Source organism: Argiope bruennichi, chromosome 6 (assembly GCF_947563725.1).
Source record: "Argiope bruennichi chromosome 6, qqArgBrue1.1, whole genome shotgun sequence".
Classification (NCBI taxonomy): domain Eukaryota; kingdom Metazoa; phylum Arthropoda; class Arachnida; order Araneae; family Araneidae; genus Argiope; species Argiope bruennichi.
In genome coordinates, this window is record NC_079156.1 from 20,670,088 (window position 1) to 20,690,112 (window position 20,025).

General features: G+C 29.4%; 1 protein-coding gene across 4 annotated transcripts in view; it reads left to right on the plus strand.

Moving 5' to 3' along the window:
* The window catches only part of LOC129971375 (tumor protein p53-inducible protein 11-like), a 404,928-nt gene that overhangs the window by 250,546 nt on the left and 134,357 nt on the right, over positions 1-20,025 (plus strand). The window contains exon 1 of one of the 4 annotated variants that reach the window (XM_056085080.1): positions 17,351-17,463. The exons of the other annotated variants lie outside the window; for them this stretch is intronic. The gene's annotated coding sequence lies outside the window, so the exon portion shown is untranslated. Of the gene's footprint in view, positions 1-17,350; positions 17,464-20,025 lie in introns of those variants that run through there. 4 annotated transcript variants of the gene reach the window in all.

A 20,025-nucleotide genomic window follows, 5' to 3' on the forward strand; every position in this document is an offset into this window, starting at 1 on the left:
AATTTTTTACTAAAAATTTAGACTAAATTTTTACTAAATATCACTTATTTTTCTTTTTATTTATGTCTTAGAATTTTCTTATCAATAGATAAAAAAAAATTAATTTCCACGCATGCGCTTAACCTATAACCTCAGATCCGTGATATTTTTTAATAAAAATTCCCTCTGTGGTTAAGGTCACCTTCACAAATATTTTGCAGTCAGAGAAAATTGGCATCTTGTCAGAATTTTGTTATATTGTTCTCATGTTTAGTTGGCAGCATAATTTTTTTTGTCTCTAATATGTTTATTGCTGTTATTATTATTACAGTTCAAAGATAAGTTAAATATAATTAATAGCAAAAATAAACGGAATTATAAAAATTTCTTTTTAATTATTCATGAGAGGAGTAAATATTTTAATCGTTCAGAATTCAGGTTTGAAGAATAAGTTGCCATAGTCATCGAACAAAACTGTTTTTATATTTATTCATCTCTCTTAAGTATAAAGAATACTTTGCTCATGAATGTTTGAAAAAAATATATATTTAATAGGGATTGCTTGCTTTTGAAAAGATAATGAAAAACGGTTCGATCATCAGAGGATTGATAAAATAAAATAATTAGCAATGTTATACTTAACTTTTATGCTGTATATATTATTAAAAAGATATTTGTATCAGAATATTTCTGAAAGTTATATACATTTATGTTATAGAATAAATAGTATCGGAAAATTCGATCACAAATTCTCTATTATTGGAATATTCGGGAAGCTACAATGTGTGTGTGAGAAAACCCAATGACCATAATGCTGTTTAATTCAAAAATTGTATTCTAAAATTTACAACATATTTAGATTCTTTGAGAAACAATTCGTAAGAGTACGTTTAAAGTCGAAAAAATGGGTTATAAGGTATACAAAAAGCCCTTAAAATAAGCATAATTTACGTATTACAAGAGTGCGATAGTTAAAATATTTTTTTTAAAAATCGAAGGCACCAAACGATTTTTTTGCAATTCTTTGTAACGCGAGATTAATTAATTAAAAGTAAGAAGCAAACGATAAATTAATAACGCTACCTGAAGATGACGTCACTTCATAGAAATGCCGAACAATAGTATTATCAAAATAATTAAAATAATCACATTACATTTTGCAAATTGTAATACAACGTACTGTGTTCTTTTGTCCTCTATAATGTGATTAAAGAACTTAATCTGATCAGTGATTATGATATTAGATATTAGCATATAGTTACCTATTTTATCACTCATAATGTAGATAATATCTAGCACATGAATAATCAGGAATTTCTGCATTAATTCTCTCCGTATGAATATTTTTCAAACTGATATACCTAATTATATAGCATTATAAAATCTATGCCTCTTCAGTTATAAGCCATAATCATATTTTTACTTTTAACTTATTTAAATTTGAAAACAAATATATTGTTTGAATCAAAACAAAATCAATGTTTACCTGTTGAATAAATTGACCACGTGTGTTAAATCAAATCTAAACAGAACATGAAAAATAAATGAGAGACTTATTTTTAAGCTTACATTTTCAATTAAAATTTAAATCTAAATGAAATAAGAAAAACAATCGGAATTAAAAATTTTTAATAAAAATATTTATTAAGATAATAAACTTTTTAAGTAAATTATTCTGCTGTTTGATTTTAATATAAATTATTTGAGAGGAATTAAAAATTGAAAATATTCGAACTACACATTGCTGTTTGAAGTAAGAATAAAATTCAGGTCTATTCTTTTTTCCGTGGCTCTTTCAGCACTCACTCAATAAACAAATGCTAAAAAGACAAAAAAAAAAAAAAAAATAATAATAATAAATCTAAGTTTAGACTTGACTGTGCAGGTGGAGATACATTTTCTAAATGAAATTTTTTTGCTCTTCTTCCAATGAAAGAAGAGCAAAGTTAAGAGAGAACTTCACATGTCTAAAGTGCCGTATAGCGGAATTTAAAAGGATGTTTCAGTTAAAAGCAAGTTATTTAAGCTGACAAGATTTTTTAAAAGCACACATAAAAAGCCATAGTAATACTGCAAGAACTTAAAAGGATGCTGAACTGTCTAAAAGAAAATAAACTTGAGTTATTATAGTGATGATGTATTGCCAATTTATTTTACATTAATATGCTACAATTTTAATAAATCTTTTTCATTCATATATGTATAATATTGATTTCATTCATATGTATAATTCCAATTATAATGAATTTCCTAATTTTTATATTAAATTAGTCCATATTACTTTATTCTAAAATTATCTATTATTTCCTTATCCAAATTCCTCTTTTTCGTTTAATTATTTCTAGTAATTGATCTAACTGAAAAGCTGATGACTCTGTAGTTCTCACGCTGTAAGGGAAGGAATAAAAATGCCTTACACCCACGGCATTTCTTCCAAAAATATCTAAGCTTCCCTTTCTTGAATTGTCACTTTTCAAAGAAATCCCTGTTAGAATCCAACAGTTAAAGCAGTGAGGGGAAAAAACTTCAGGGTCTTCTCTCTTGTATCCAGGTGCGAACAGACGCGTTCCACCATTATTCACTTTTCTCATTTATATTCTTCCATGGAAAAATAAATTGAAGTCAAATTCGCCACTTTACTTTTTGTCGGTCTCTTATCTGCAAACTTATATACACATATATATATATAACTTTATGCACAAATTATTGTAATAGTCATATTCAATCTGGAAACCTCGGTGATTCTTATCGTTCAAGCTCTTGCTGTGTTTCTGAAATTTCTATCTATTTTTTAAAAACGATAGCAATAGATTGCGATGAATTGAAAAGATGAATATTGGTGTGTGAATTCAAATTAAGATTAAAGTTTAGACACAATTGATTCAATGATAGACTGTAAGTTTTTCCATGTATATTAAAATTGATGAGACACACTCAAGGAACTATAGGAAAAATTTAGAATAACATTAATGCGAGAAATTTGTAGCCAATTAAGCTAACTCTTTCAAGGAGAAAAGGTTATTTTTCTAGAATGTCTACATGTACATTTTAACTATGTAATGGAACTAAATGTATTATTTTATAGATATAGATGAAAAAGCTGAGAACAATGTCGATTTAAAAAAAACTTTCTTCCTTTCCTTCGTACTAGTTATTTCATAAACCAAGAATTCGTGGAATATAACTTTTACGATAGAAATATTATATTTAATTATTGTTATTCGTATATCCAGTTATGAAAATTATTCAAATATATTTAAATATTTAATGATTGTTATTATAAATCATTTGGAAATTCAAAATAAATAAATAAATATCAATTATAAAAAAGGAAATGAGTGAATTAATTTGTCTTTACACTGAATGAGTTTTTTTCTTATTTTTATGTATAAATGATGAGCAAATTGCTTTATCGTTTGCTCACAAATGCATGAAGAAACAACTCAATTCCTCAAATAGAACAACGTATTTCACAGCTTGAAAGAAAAAAAGTTTTTTTTTTCCCTCGAAGTTTATATAACAGTCTAATCGACTCAACAAACCATCTATTAAATAAACTTAAAAGTTCGTGGCGCTTCAGAAATGTATTCTCTGAAGTAACTTAAAAAAAAGGAAACTAGCATTTCGTGAGGCAATTTCGACATAATCCTCGGAGAATAAGCAGCTGGAGATTTTCGAAAGATGAAAAGGCGGGAAAATATCTGCATTTTTCTCTGACTATTTATTTCATATGTTTTTAAGAGAAAGAATTCTAAATTTGCTGAGAAGAGTTTTTAAGAAAAATAAAGTGCATTGCTTTTGCGCCATTTTCTCTTTCCTTTTTTTCTTCGTCTGTGGATATAGCTTCAAAATTACAAATTTTTTAAGTTTTACACCAACTCGTTTTAACACGGTTTAAGTTTTAACAATTTTTTAAATTCTCACCTCTGTTAGCGTTGAGTTTAAAATGTTTTAGCTCTATGTCACTATCGAATTATTTTTATCTCCGACAAAGTTTCTTAGAACAAAACGTTTATGATGTACAAGTTAAGAGCTAAATATTCTTGGAATAATAAAACTCGTTCTTAAAATTGTCAACAAATGTTTCTTTGCATTAAAAAGAAAAATAAAGCATATTTTACATATTCAGATTTGAAAACGAAAGGTTGCAAACGTTTGCAAATGTTAAAAATAGAAATAACTCAGAGTTGTTAAAAAAGTTGTTCGTTTTAGCCGTAGGAGCTTTAATACTAGCGATTCTTTATACACTCTTTTGAACTATTTAGAAAATGACTAGGCCATTTTTAAGTTTTCCATATTATAGAATTAATCATTTGGCACTTTAACGTGAAAAACAATAGTTGAATTTTCTCAACGCTTACATCTTTACAAATTTGGGTCCTCACTTTTTTAGCCTTAATCATGTAGAAGTTTTCTTTTCATATATGTATATATGAAGAAGAATACAAATATTTTTCTAAGAAGGAAAGAAATAATTTTTACATGAGCTAAGACTAAGATATTCTTTGACTACATTCTACCATAAATATTTTTCTAAAATTTGTGTTTTCATTCATACTTAACATTCAAAATATTTTCCATGAGAATATGTTTACATTATTTTGCATCATTTTTCGAAGTAAAATGTCGAATTGAATTGCACGATTGCAGTTTGCTGTGAGGTCTGGGGTTGCAGAGTCAATTAAGTATGCTGGAGTCCCAGACGATAAATTTCACTATGCATTTCGCTTTACATTATCAAATCCTGTGTTTTGACGTAACATTCTTTCTTCTCCTTTAGATTGAGCAGATGCTCACAAAATGAATTTAATACAACACTTTAGACATCTATTAAGTGAGCACGACTCCATTGAAATTCACTTTTAAAGATTTTTAATGGGACGCAATGGATTACTGGTGTGAAAACTGTAAGATGCCGTGTTTGATACCCGATTCCACCACAGAGATAAAGCAATCTACATGCTTATTAACATCTCTTAGGGATTACATGCCCTCTCGATGGAGAGGTGAGGTATTTTTTTGAAACGAACTGACATCTCAGTCGTTGTAACCGTCGTCTGACTGCGACTCAGAATAGAAGAATACTTTCAACAAAATTCGAACTTGCATAACTTTCAATGGAGACGGGGCTCTAATTATCATTTGAGCATGATGCGAAGTAATTTTTTTCTTTGAATTTTTCGTACGAGTAAAAATAGAATGTTTATCGATTCAACATTCATTTTCTAAAGCGTTATGAATTTTTGGGTATTTCTTTTTTTAAAACAAAGTTCTATTTTATTATTTCTAAAATGTAACTGTTGGTTAATAAATTAATATAGTTGCATTTTTTTATTTGATACCAGTAATATCACTTGAATATAAGTTTGAAAAAAAAAAAGACACTGATTATCCGATTTCATAATATTTTTAATAATGAATAATAAATTAAAAGTTAAAATACGAAAAAAATAAGTAAAATAGAATACAATAGTATACAAATAAAATAAAAGTGTGTTTTTAAGTATTGTTTAAATTTATTTTATTCTCCTGCAAAATTCGGTTTGGATTTCGGAATGAAATTGATTTGTTAGACATGAGGGTCATCATAATTCAGCTTTCTGTGTCTTTGCTGTAATACTATGGATCTATTCATAATAACTGTATTCAACAATTCTACAATTCGTGATTGAACATCGATGCATTCAACTGCACAGCAATGTATCACAAATCTCAACACCATTCAATATTAATCCACTAAATTCACTGGGAAGTAAACATTGGCGAAGCCCTGCATCTTGAACTATTGACTGAAACCATCCAATCAAATCGCTTAGTCCTCTTAAATTAATCCTACTACTCGTAATCTGATAGGCCAGTTAGAAAGCGACGTCATTCGTGTGTGTGTGGGCGCTGTGTTAGCACACGCTAATTGAATTTCGAGTGTTGTACTGAAAATAAGAGGGTTTTTACTACTCCCTTGCTGAAAGAAAACTTTATTTAGTTCTTTTCCCTTTAGGAGATTCCTGATAGCTGGAGTGATCGAATAAAACAAACTATTACACAAACAGAAACCAAGAAAACGCGTTTAGGTGTTATTATATAGGATTGTTGGTGGACGAAAAAGAGATGTACTCTTTATTCGGTATGAGGAAAAAGGCATAATTGTGTTGTAGAGTTAGAACAGATTCCGAAGCCATATAACTAAGTCACCAATAGCTTCTATTTACGTCTTAAGCCCAATGAAAGGATGAGGATCTTGAAGAAACATTGTATGTCCTCCGAGATTTTTAAATTTAACACTTTTTCTCGCATGGATGGAAAAATTAAGCTTACACGAATTCTTTTCAATATTCTCTCTCGGAATGAAAAACTTTTTGCGCCTAATAAAACGAAAAGGTTTTTACAATACTTTAAAAGCAATATAATTTGCATTTATTAAAACCATATGCTGTATATTGAAAATATTTTTCGATTATAATTATAAATATTGTCTTGGCTCTCCGAATAACATGGAGTTTATAAAATACGTAACTGAGATATCAATATGTTTCAAAATTGAATTTTTATAGTTTCTATTACCGAAAATCAACATTATATTTACATTATTGATTAGAACTATGGAATTAAACTGTGAACCTGTACTGAAACTTGAAATTAAAAATTTGAACTGTGTAATTAAACAGATAAAACAAATTAAAATTTTTCTTTGAATTACCGTCACCTTACAATTTCCTGTTTTCACAAGCGTTCGTAAGATTATATAAATAGGACTTTATCACATAATCTTAAGACGGATTATAGACTGTTCTATCTCCATAAAATATTTGTAAATGATTATATTTTATTGACAAATCTAAATATTTTGCAGCTAAAATTTAGAATAAATTAAATTCGAAAATAGCTACAACAGTTTTAAAACTTTACATTTCTTTAGTGAAATGCAATTATTTTGTACTTCTGAGATATCACAAAAATTATTTTATTAGCAAGTGAATCATTATGATATAAAATCACACTACAAATGTAACTGCGCATTATCTTGTGTTGTGTTTGGATGTCACATCCCTTTTTTTCAGCAACTGAAATGGATGTTTCCGACAACGAAAGCTGTCAAATTTCTGTTATAAAGAGGATTTTTTCGCCAGTCAATTTTATCATATATCTAAAATTTAGGATATATCGGACGAATGTTTTATTTTAATTGTAAAACAGTAGAAAAATATGTTTCTTAAAATAGTTGTTTTTTTAATGGTGAATCGAATATGTGATGTGCTGCGATAACTTTCATGTTCGTAGCCACAAATCGGTACCCTCAGAAAAAAATAATTCTAAGTAAAATCACTCCGAAATTAATAATAATATATAAGCATAGGATTAATAATTACAGTGAACTTATTTTCATTCCAATTCGCTGATATTTAAAAAATTCGGAAAAATAATGAATGTCATGTAACTTGAAAATCTAAAACATATATAATATTTTACAATATAAATACCTTCTAAAAATGAATGCCATTAAGCAGAAAAAATAAAAATATGTTTAACAGATTCACAATATTTGTAAATAATGTTTTAAAAGATTTCATATGAAAATATGAAAAGAATAGGTTCTATGCGTACCGAAATTGGAAGAAAACATGTTTCGAGAAAAAGGCAAACAACTCTCTATTTCTTTCAAAGAAACTCCTATTAGATTCCAAATTTATAGGCAATTTATAAATTTCGTATTTATTAAAACAATACAAATGAAATATTTCTGTAATCATTGAAATAATCACTATTAATTTTGACTAAAATTGAAAGAAAAAAAATCAACTTTTTTTAAGGTACAAATGTTTCCAGTTCCTTTAAACTCTTGTGTTGAATTTGAAGCTAAAATGCTATCATGAATTGGTACCACTACATCAGCGTAATAATTACCGTGATGTCACAAAATTATGTGACAACATGGTACACTTCATGGACGTAGTACTATTATGTACTATTATGACTTCTGGTTACCATTAACACATCAGAATATTCTCTGTTTATAATATATATATATATATATATATATATATATATATATATATATATATATATGAAAGTCAAGAGTCTAGAGTCCATTAACAAATTATTAGGATAAAAAGGAATAAAAATGAAGCCGGCCTGAAAATTTTATTTAGTGCGACTTACAGGCTGAGATTCAAACAGATAATTTCTTTCTCTTAGAGATCTGATTTTCATTCAAAATTTGATCTCTTTGGATATAAAAATTCCATAAAACTGAAAAGCTCTAGGAAAAAAAAAAGAATAAATATGCAAAGGATATAAATATATAAAAAACTACTAACAAAAAATTCAAATACAGCAACACAAATTGAAGATTTACATATCTGTATAAGCAATTAAAAATTATGAAAAAAAATCCCTGAACTTTACAAAAAGAAGTGAGTTTATTCCTGTCCTAAGATGCTCGAGCACGCGCACACACACGCACAGGCGCGCACACACACACACGCACAGGCGCGCACACACACACACACACACACTTTAATATTACTACGTAAAAGAAGAAATAACTATTAGATGCACTGGGTCAAATTGTAACAGCATCACTCAAGATGAAAATCGTTGCGCCATCTGCTGAGAAAAATAGTCAGTGCCTTGTTAGCTGTTACTTTAACCTGAATTGTTTAAAAGATGGGTTTTTTTTTCTTTTACAAATTTTTGTAAAACAAAGAGAACTGAGTGCCTTTTTTTTCATTCCTTTTTCATATTCTATTGGTATTATTTTAAAAATAATGAGGTTTTTTTATGAAGCCATATTTATCCATACAGAATAAAATGCGACATACTATTCATATTATGATTTCTTCTTTTTCTTTGCAACGCATTGAAAAGAACGTCTAAATTATTTCGAAGGAATAAGAAATAATAATGATGGCATCGGAGTGAAATAATTAGCATGCTCTTTCTATCAAGAATTTTCAACAGAAAAATATTTTTTTAAATGTTTTTTTTATCTTCCTCTAAAAGAGCTAAGAGTAAAAAGGATTCCTGGCGATATTTGGCGAGGGATTTGGGAAGATGAAAGTTTGAAAGTTCAAAGATTTGCCAATTGATAATTAGGTTAAAGAAATATGTTAAATACTTTATTTGTTGCTTAATAAATGCCGTTGAACACTCACATGATGCACGTGAAATAAGACGCACCCATTTAATTTTGCAATTCATTGTGCCTCTTGAAGGAAGGGAATGAACAACAGAAAAGAAAATATATCTATAAATACTATATCCCATCCATATTAATGCTTATCATATGATTAAGGAGTTACATGAAAATACTGATCTATAGAATTTCATAATACAGAGAATATAAATGAATATCTCAACCTCGTAGTGCTTTTAATAGATAAAACGAATTACAGCCATGTTATTTATTATAAACTACAAATAACAATTAAAATTTTTAATTTAATGCTGCTATAAGTGTTCATTATCTGTTCCTTCAAAAATACGAATGCTTTCAAAGCGATACGGTAACTCATCCCATATTCTTTCAGCATATTTGATGTGGTGTTTGGAAGGCTTGCAGGTGTGCATATCTTTTCATTAGTTCAGCAGTGGTGACCCCAGATGAACTATAAAATAAATTTTAAAGCAGTATTTGCTTCAAATTAGTTATTTCCTTACAGTATTTCTAAACAATTAAATGTTTATATTTGTAAAAAAGGAAACCATGAAGCAATACTAGTAATAAATGTGATTAATTTTTCAGTAATTTTGTCGCTGTGTTTGTTTTCAGCTTGCTGAAATGGGAAATTAAGCTGACAATTTAATAGAAGAGGGTCCTCATATTATGCATTGCCTAAGTCTACAAAATGCTAAATTCGCCTCTGATTAATTATGATGTTGATGTGTTAAATTTTCCCATTGTTTTAAACGTAGGAAGATACAAATTACTTTTTCCTTCAAGCGAGGATATTAAATTCATTCCTATTTTCTCTGAAATAAACACGAGATAAATCTTGCAAATCCTTGGAAATTCTCAGAGGTGGGAAAAAAAATCGCGCAAACCACATCAAAGTACGAAAAATAAAAAAAATAAAAACTTTCTCGAAAAGGAAAGATTTCTTTCTTCTCTTCTATTTCTACGTGCCTCGCAGGTAAAAATGGACAGAAAAAAAGATGGTAAACTATTTTAGAAGTAAACATAGAGCCATTTTTGCCGCATTCCTATGAGTTACCAAATCTCTAACAATTTTTATGCATTAAAAATTATATTTTCAATCCTAATTTTTATGACCCCTAATGTTAGTTAATATACCAAATGATGCAAATTAATTTATAACAAGAGATATATAAAACTTATTTAAATTGTTTCGATTCTGTAATTTGCCTTCCCCATCACATGAGTCCCTTTGTTAGAAAGAGAGATTGACAGGAATATTTTATTGATACCGAATGAACGCCTGGTTACGAATACAGTTTCCCTTCCCCCGATGACAAAATTAAAGGGCCTGAAAAACGCAAGAATTCAATCCCTTTATCTGTATTAAGAATCAAGATCTCTAGATTTTACTAGAAAATTTCATGTGACGTAATTCCCTGTCCAAAGACACATATAAGCCCTAGAGGCTGAAGGAATTGAAGTGATTATCTCTTTCAAGCGTTGAGCGAGCTATCTAGTTATTTATATTTAACTCTATAACTGTTTTCTATTTAGCGACTTATATTTTTAGTGTCCACAAGTATAGTTCTTTGTGTACATCTTGCCTCTGTTTTGGTTACCTGTTCCTTAGAAAATTCGTGAAATAAAGCTTCATTACCCAGCGTGGCAGATTATTTTTTTTTCAACCTTTCAGTCGTCACGTCCGTGACAGTATTTATTCTGAATGCAACCTGCAACAAAACATAGATTTTCTTTTAAGTGACCGTTTTTGACTAATTTCACAAATCTAACGGAATTAATCAAGTCTTTGAGTCAAAGAGTCTAAGAGTCTTTATAAAATGAAAAGTGAGACACTTCCCTTGGGTTAAGACACTTGGGCAACGATCCATATCTTATTCCTGAAATATAAATCAGAGGTGATTAGCAAATATGGGTTAGATTTCGCTCCTATAGGAATTTCATAAGAAACTGGTTTAAATTTGCTCTTCACCATGAAAATCTCCAGTAAACAACTTGATCGTATTGCATAATTTATTATTCGAAACTCAAAAATTCATATTGGTTTATCATTCGAAATTCGATTTTAAGAAAGATCTCAAACATTCTTCTTTCGAATCAAATGTCTGAATCCCATGCCTTGGCTTTTACCTTCTATGCTAATGATAAGCTGTTTTTAAATGATTAAATTGAATCAGCGAGAAAAATATTGGCAATAATAACTAATGAATCAGCATAAATATGAAGTGACAAAAAGTGTAGTTCTCAGCTCATCGATTATTTTTGCGACAAATTTAAGGTTTTATAACTAATTTTTATACATGTTTAATTTTATTTGCCCATCGATAAATCAATCAAATAAAGAAAAACTACTTCATTCGATAGACACCATGATAGAAGTTGGAACTTAACATCTATTAATAATGCAGATAAAAAGAACTGGGATATTTTTAACGTCCACCAGACGGTGCTAGATAATTATATATATTAATTAAACTACAAAATTAATTCAGTGAATCACAACTTATCTTAAGTTAGGGAACAAGATTATCACTTTATAATTACTAATGCTTTTACATATGATATCGTTAGTTATTTTGTTACACTCTTTGTTTTGTATATGGCGGATAAAAAGTTCGAAAACCGATTCCAAGGAAGAGGCTCTTTTGTAGATGTTGGAGAGAGAGTGTGTCGACTCAGCTGTCGTCCTCATCATCTTACAATTGTTCGGAACAACCAAATCCCACTAAACTAACCGTTTTGGCTAATTTCATAACAGGATATAAGCATATTTAAATTAAACCAAAATATAATCAATATATCTGTTTTTTTACGCGCTCTCTGCACAACAAATTTAATTTATTTACTAATAAAAATTTTCATGAAATCCTCTTCTTAACAAATATGAAAATATTGTTAAAAAGAGAATAAACATTCGAACGAAAGCTATCGCACGGAATAGCAACAAATCCATTACATCCCTACTTCGATCCATTTTCCTGCTTTTAAAAATGACAAATCGCTTTTATTCCGCCGCCGCAAGTAGAGGCAGTGGGTGGTCGGAATGGAAGAGGGTTTTAACTAAAAGGAGGATTTGTCATGGCCTTAACGAGAGATTTTTTTTTCAAATGATTTTCTTTTCTATTTATGAATTCATCGTTTGGAGAGCGATGGAAAAGATCATAAGAGGGATAAACGAATGAGAAATGATGCTGCCACGGTTTATGCTGTAGGTAGATAATTCATAGGAGAATTATCGATTTTGCTTATCCCATTTAGGAGTTTATCTCATTAACTTATCTCATTATATGTTTTCCATACTTTACTCTCAAAACCCCATTATAAATATGCCACATACAGCACATATTTATGTACATATATTTGTTTTACAACAAACATAAACGGCTGATTGCTAATGTCTTTTTAAGCTATTTAAATACAAAACAGCGTCTCGCATAGCCAGGAAAGTGAAATGAAGTACCTGCTTACTTATAGTAAAGTAACTATGCTGAATTTGTTTGGACAGATTATGGCACTCCAAGCAGCAGACCAAGGAAGTTTTTTTTTTTAAAAAATATGAAAATAATTACAAAATTGCGATTGCAATTTTGTAATTACATAATGGAAAATTAAAAAAAAATCGCTAAGAAAATAAAGGAGATCGACCAGTAAGTCCAGTTAAAAAATTGTACGCTATACCATAATAAAAATGTAGGAACATTTTTCATGGAATTACCTGTAAAATCTGCGGAGATATTTGCGGTTAAAATTATAAAAATTACTTGTCTTGAAAAATGTATTCTCCTGTATATCATACAGTTTGGCCGAGTTAATTAACGCTGACGCAGAGAAGAAAATAAACAAAAATAATAAAAATAAAAATCTAGAAAAGGCTCTCTAAGGAGGAATACCACTTTTCAATTTCAGAACAAACCCTTTTATAAGTTACAGAAATCTTATAATTTTAATTGAAATATCTCCACCGATTTTAAAGTTAAACCCATGATATTTTTCCTGTGTTTTTATTGTGATGTAATTTACACCTTTATAACCGGACTTTTTAATCGATGTCTTATATTTTCTGAGTTATTTTTTTATAACTTCCTTATTTCACCACTAGGAGCGTTGCAATGTGTCACAATAAATTCAACATAGGCATTTTACTATAGATACACGTTACTTCCCTACTATATGAGACGTCGTTTTTTAAAAATTTAAATGGCTTTAAAAGGTTTTTACCGATTGCCTTATATATGTTTTATAAAAATATTGTATGAAAAAAGCCATTTAAAAGTTGCAAAGTAAAGTAGGAAAGTTCATGTACAAAATAAGCAGAACAGACGCAAGGCTATTAAGGAAATGCAAGCATACAAACTATACAAACTAAAATATTTTTCACTATCGCGATTTGTAGAAGGAATCATGTACACCAAGATATGAATAAAAGATTGAATTGGATGCAATTATTATTTCCAGAGACTGACTGAAAAAAAAGGCGGCTAATGCAAAATTCTACCAGTATTGAGAGCGAACTCTATCCTGAAAGCACTAAAATAATAATAAACATATTGTTACGAATCTGTAAGGCGGCTTCCCAGCATAGTCGGTTCCATAGGAGGTACCAGAGCTTAGCGACAAACTTGGCGACCATTTGGCGACTTGGCGACGAATTTGGCAACGTTGGCGATAAAATGGATTATACCTTAAACATCGAGACTTTTCCCGATCGGTCCAGTAGGAACCGAGTTACGTCTCGAACGTTCCTGATTGGTTGAGAGGCTTCTAGCACCGCGTCCTGAGACCTATAATAGGAAGCACCATCAGCTGTTTGGCAGTGGTGAGTCGAGTGGTGAATTGAGGAGAAGTCGGAAGCGAAAGAGCAGAGCAGAGTAGTGGTGAGTCGAGTGGTGAATTGAGTAGTCGGAAGCGACAGAGAAGAGTGGTCGTGGACCAGTGGTATCGTCGTAGTGGTGAATTGAGTCGTAGACCAGTGGAGTCGAGGAGTAGTTGGAAGAGACGGTGAAGAACTCGTCTTCCAGGGACTAGCGACGGAGTAGAGCTGTTGTGTATACTGTTGTATGCTGCACGTCTCGGCTGAAGATAATCATCTTCTGTGCTGTATATAGTTGTCGTCCTTGTACTGTCCTGTTTGTCTTCGTGTAAATAAACGTCGTGTTTTATTTTCTACTGTCGCCTGGTGATTGAGCGTTCTTCACACCATATAACCACCACTATCCAAACGAACCCCGGAAATTTCGTAACAATATGTATACATAAAGGAAATGGGACATCTTTCTTCTACTTAGAGTACTCACAAACGTATTCCTAGAATGGAAATCTTAAACTCATACTCAGTTAACAATAACAGAATGAGATCTGTACTTCTATTTATATTTTATCTAAGATTAAAATACATAAAATCTAAAGATGAATGAAATAAATGCATGAAATTGATACCAATATTTGAATGTAGAAATTTCACCTTTTAATTTTAAAGAGCATTAATGACATTTTTTTAAATCTCATTTTCGTTATTAGAAAAAATCTCGCTATCCTCACCACTGTGAAATGTATCCAATTTTATTCTATAGCATGCGAACTCTTGAATATCATTTCGAAATTCTATTCATTTAAAGTCAAAAACAAAAGAGAATCAAGCTCTTTAGAAATGTGAAGGATGAAAGACTTTTTTTTAAACCACCTTAAGGCAAATCGTCTGCAAATTCCCGCTCTCTCAAGAGAAGAGATTTTTAAGTGCTACCTCCCCCTCTTCTGATCTGCTCCAGAGAGATGAAAAACATCTCAGACGATTCTCTGGGGGGGGGGGAGTGAATTCTGAAGACGCAGCGTTCTCTTTATTCTGAAGGAGTTTGCCACTTGATGATTAGCATCTGGAAACGCGGGAGTACTCTAAATATCGTTTGTTGGAATCTGATTGTTAACCAGCGGATTCTTAAAGAAAACTTTCTTCGAATTCCTGGAATAAAGATTGCTTTTGATGTGAATTTACAGGCTGTTTCCGTTTCCATGGTTTAAAATAAGATTTCGTAAATATGAAACGTGTCTCCATTTTGGATCATGATAAATAACATGGAGGACAGGAAAATGTTCTAATACTTTTTTATGTTATATTAGAATTTCTTTTATTAATAGTATTAAAATTCTGTGTGATCAACAATTTTATTAGCATCCTTTATTATAAGCTTACTTTAACTGGTTTCGTCGATAATTTTCAAATTAGCATCCTTAAGAAAGTATGTGATTAATTTCGAGATGATTTTTTAAAAAAACCTTCGAAAATAAATATATTTTTGAATACTTGCATAAAGAAGCTTGAAGAAACATCTGTAAACCCAAAATATACAAGTTAAATGGCAAAACCGTATGGACTTTTTTTTTTCGCTAAAAAGAGATTTAAAGCAAAAATCTTTTAGTTTTGAAGTTTGTCAAAACATTTGCAGATTGCTTAAGAAATGTATATCGAGTTTCTGAATTAAAATATTAATGATATTTCTATCCATTCTTAAAATAATGGTGTTACACTGATAAATGATAAGAAATATTCGACTTTTTTCACATTGTGAAGCATTAAAACAGCTATAAAATATTTCTAGAAGAATAGATTACTTATTCTCTAGTTCAGGAATTGCAAGACTTATTGAGAAATTGTTATACCTGAATGGAATAAAAAATATGCATTAAATTTTAATTTATGGTTTTTTTTTTGTGAGAAAATACTACCAAACAATAGAATTTGAGAAACAAAGAAATCTAAACAAGCAAAACAGAATTTAGACATACGGAAATGCAAATATAAAAATCACTGACTTCCCGAAAAAAATATACTTAGAAACAAAATTCAAAAGGTTTGATTTGAAGAAGCCTATTTAAACATTAAGGATATTAAATAAAAAAAAAATCATAATTTAGCAAAAAGTCGACTGTTTAACATAGTAAACGAACTTAACTGATTTCGCTGTTAACACTTAACTCTTTCTTTACTAATTTACTTTTAAAATAACATACTTATTGTTATCATAGAGTCCATTTATTGTAGTTTTATCATTTCACTTTGAAATTTCTCAATAAAGAAAATTTTTTAACTAGATATTCTTAAATTATACGTACGAGGAAAAAATAACGACTAAAACTAACTTGTCATTTTATTGATTTTGAACACATATCGAAAATTGTATAGAAAATCTGTAATTTTGCGTTGTACAGTCTACATTATTGTACGTTGTATAGTCTTGTATTATACAAAAAATATATTATTCCTATAAATGTTTAATTTTTTTTTGTAAAAATGGAAGAACATTGACAGCAATACAGATAGATTATAAATGAATATCCCTCCTTGTTGTACGTCAGAAATTACAGTTGAAAGTTTAAATTCAACTTAGTTATAAGTATTCAATGTAAGTTCCTCTTACAATGGAAACAATATCAAAGCTCAACGATTGTTCATTCCAAAGTTTTTTTTTTTTTTTTATCAACATTTGATGCGATGCTTTGAAAGCTACAAATGTGCATGTTTTAAATTCATTTGGTAGAGATGAAACAAATACCTGCCGTTTGATGTAGCTCCCCCCTCCCAAATATTGCCACACGCGCTTACTTGCATCCTTTAACAGTTTCGCGCCAGGCATGATTAAAAAAAATTCCGGAATGAGTATGCTTCGATGTCCATCGAATTTTCGGAGGCTCATATTAAACACTTATAATTGTGTCGAATTTCAACTTTCAAATATTATTTTTGATTTAGATGAACAGCAAGGCTGTACTTTGCTTTGGTTTTTTTATAATATCCCTGAAAAATTCGGAGATTCCTTTATTACCACCCTGTATTTTTGTGACATCTACGTATTGTCTAAAATGATGTTGGCATTTTATGTGATGATTTTTAATGATCACGACATTATCATCCCTATCACTCGCTGTTTATACAATGGTCGAAATTCTAAAAAAAGTTTAAGAATAACACATTTTGCCTCATTCATAAAATTACCTACATAAAATCTTTTCTGTTTGTTTATTAACTCTGATAAGCATATTTGCTAAGCATTATTATTCAAAACGAAATTTACCTTCAAATATCATTTAAAGTGCGTCTTCACCCTAGTCTATAAATCATACTTTGTTTACATAACTCTATCATCGCATTCAAAAGGGGGAGAAAAAACTCACATGACTCCCGCGCTCGTCTCATTTCCGTCTTTCCGAGCGTCCGGGGCGCCCCCTTCCAACCCTACATTATCGTCTGCGAAGACTGAAATTCAGCTTTTCCATCCACATTGATCGCGAAGCACACCAGTTGCGCGTCTCCGGGCTTTTAATCCTTAATTCCCAAGGTAAGTGAAATGAAATCGATCGTGTTTATTCATAATACACAAGAATAAAAATATTCGAGTCGAAAAATTTCATTACTTGCAAATATTTTTTGAGCCGGTTTAAAAACTAATTTCTAATTAATAATGTGAATTTCAGAAAATATTCATGAAATAATAGAATTAATTAAGATTAGTAATTAAACTTTATCAGAAAAGTTATGTAATATGAATTATTTATTCATCCTTTCACAAAAACTAATCAGAAATGTGCAGACGATAATTTTCAAATCTATTTTGATGGATAATATTGTTCTTTAAAAAATGAATCAATTCTAATAAATTGAAAATAATATTTTTTTAAAAAAGGTTCTTTAATATTAAATGTGATTAAATATAAATAGTTCTTTTACCTACTGCAAGACTTAATTTAAATAAAATGCCTTAATATTTGACAAATATAAACAAAACAAATTTTAATATTATCGTGTAACAGTTATTACAAAAAGTTTTCTAAAACTATTTTTTTTGAAGAAAATTACATTTTGATGCAAGTTGAAATATTAAAAATTATAATTAGAAAGTGAAAATGGAGATTAAAATTAAAAATTAATGATTGAAAGCACTATGCACTTAAAATACAAATATTTATAAAATTCATTGATTAAAAAAGAGATTAAAATTTATTTAAGAATTTTAATTTAGTTAAAGAGTTTTCGATACGATTTTTTACAAGGTTTAATAAATTAGATGCATTAAAAATTTATCAGATATGTAGAAGGCCATTAAAATTGAATTAAAATAAAGAGATAAAAAAAAGAAAAAGCTGATGATATATGAATAGTTTACATTTAACGCTCCATGCCTATACACTAAAAGAAATAGTTTATAAATTCTTTGATCAGTTATTATCTGTGAATCGAAGAAGTTTATATAATGCCAAAAATGTTCTTTATTCTGTTTCAAGTGATGTAATAAATAATATTTTTCATCTCTAATTTTTGAATATATCAAAAATGTGATTTGTTTTTTCAAGTGAAAATCTCTATTTTTTTCTCGACGTAATTTAAATTCACTCTTTCAAATATACTTTATTATTTCATGATCATATTCACTGAATTTTTATAAAATCATCGAAAAATTCTGCAATACTTGCAATTTTTCTTATGTTCGTAAGACTTTGCAGTAACAGTTATTAAAATCAGTGTTCTGATTTAATTCGAATCTCAAACGATTTTAAATTTGCTTGGTTAAAATTGAAATAACATTCATTAAATCATTATATAAACTTCTTGAACAATACCAGTGTTATGCATTTTCAATTAAATGAAACCAATTTGTAAGTGCTTAAATTTTTTTCATTAATTTTAGATTATAATATTTATTTATTGTTTTTCCATTTATGTATGTTAAAATGTTCCTATCTTCCTGTTGTTTGTGTGACTGTGAGAAAATGAGTTGTGCTTCATTTTCAAAGTTGAATTTTTTTTCTTACCTTTATCAAAATCTAATATTTTGTCTTAAAAATTAGGTGTTTTTTTTTAAAAATAGCATACATGAAGAAATGTAAACAAATGTCTGTGATTTGTAATTAGTATTGAGAAAACAGTTTAACATCATTTATATTTTTAAATCATCATTTGTTTAAATTCTTAATAACAATCAGGCGATAATAACTATTAATCTGAAAAAAAAAGAATTTTTGGTCGCATGATTTATGGACAGCCATATTTTGTTCTGAAACATTTGCGGAAAATGCACCTTCATTTCCTCAATTACAATATTCGAATATTTTAAAAATTATTCCTAGTAACGGAAAGTAGTTATGTAAAAGCAAAATACAATTGTTCACGCTAAATTACCTTGAAGCAAAAGGCAAGAGATATTTGTGCTGATTTTATCTCTTTTTAAGCATATTGCGTGTTTTTGCATTATAATATCAGAGCTGAGCTATTATTTAAAACTGTTTTTCCATTAACTGGATATCAGTTCTTAAGTAATGCTATATTATTGTTTAACTTGCTACAGAAACAAAATAATGAAGGTTCTGCAAAAAGCAATGAGAGTATAAATTTTCTGATTATACTATCGTTGTGGATTTCACGATTCATTTCATATGAACTGAATAATATTTTGCTAACAGAATTTAAGAGCAAGCATTATATAAGTGCAATAGTTTTTTTTGTAATTTGTTTTATCTTTCTACTTTTGGTTTTTCATAGTTCGAAAAAATATTTCAAAAATTGCATACTGATACATTACGTCCTGAGTGGTCGTTTCATACTGATACATTGCGTCCTGAGTGGTCGTTTCATACTGATTGCACACTGATACATTCAGTTGCATACTGAAACATTGCGTCGTAAAGTGGTCGTTTAAGTATCCTGAAACGGCCACTTTACGACGATTTTATCTCACTAAGGGGTGACACGCGGGAAGGATGAGCGCATTTCCGAAATTCTTCGTCAGTCTTTGACCTTGATTTCCGCCCTATTAGATACTTTTTCGTTCATTTTTTTCCGATTTCTATATGAATATCGTGTCGTTTCTGATCTTATTATTTTAATTTAGTCTGCGAGTAATCTT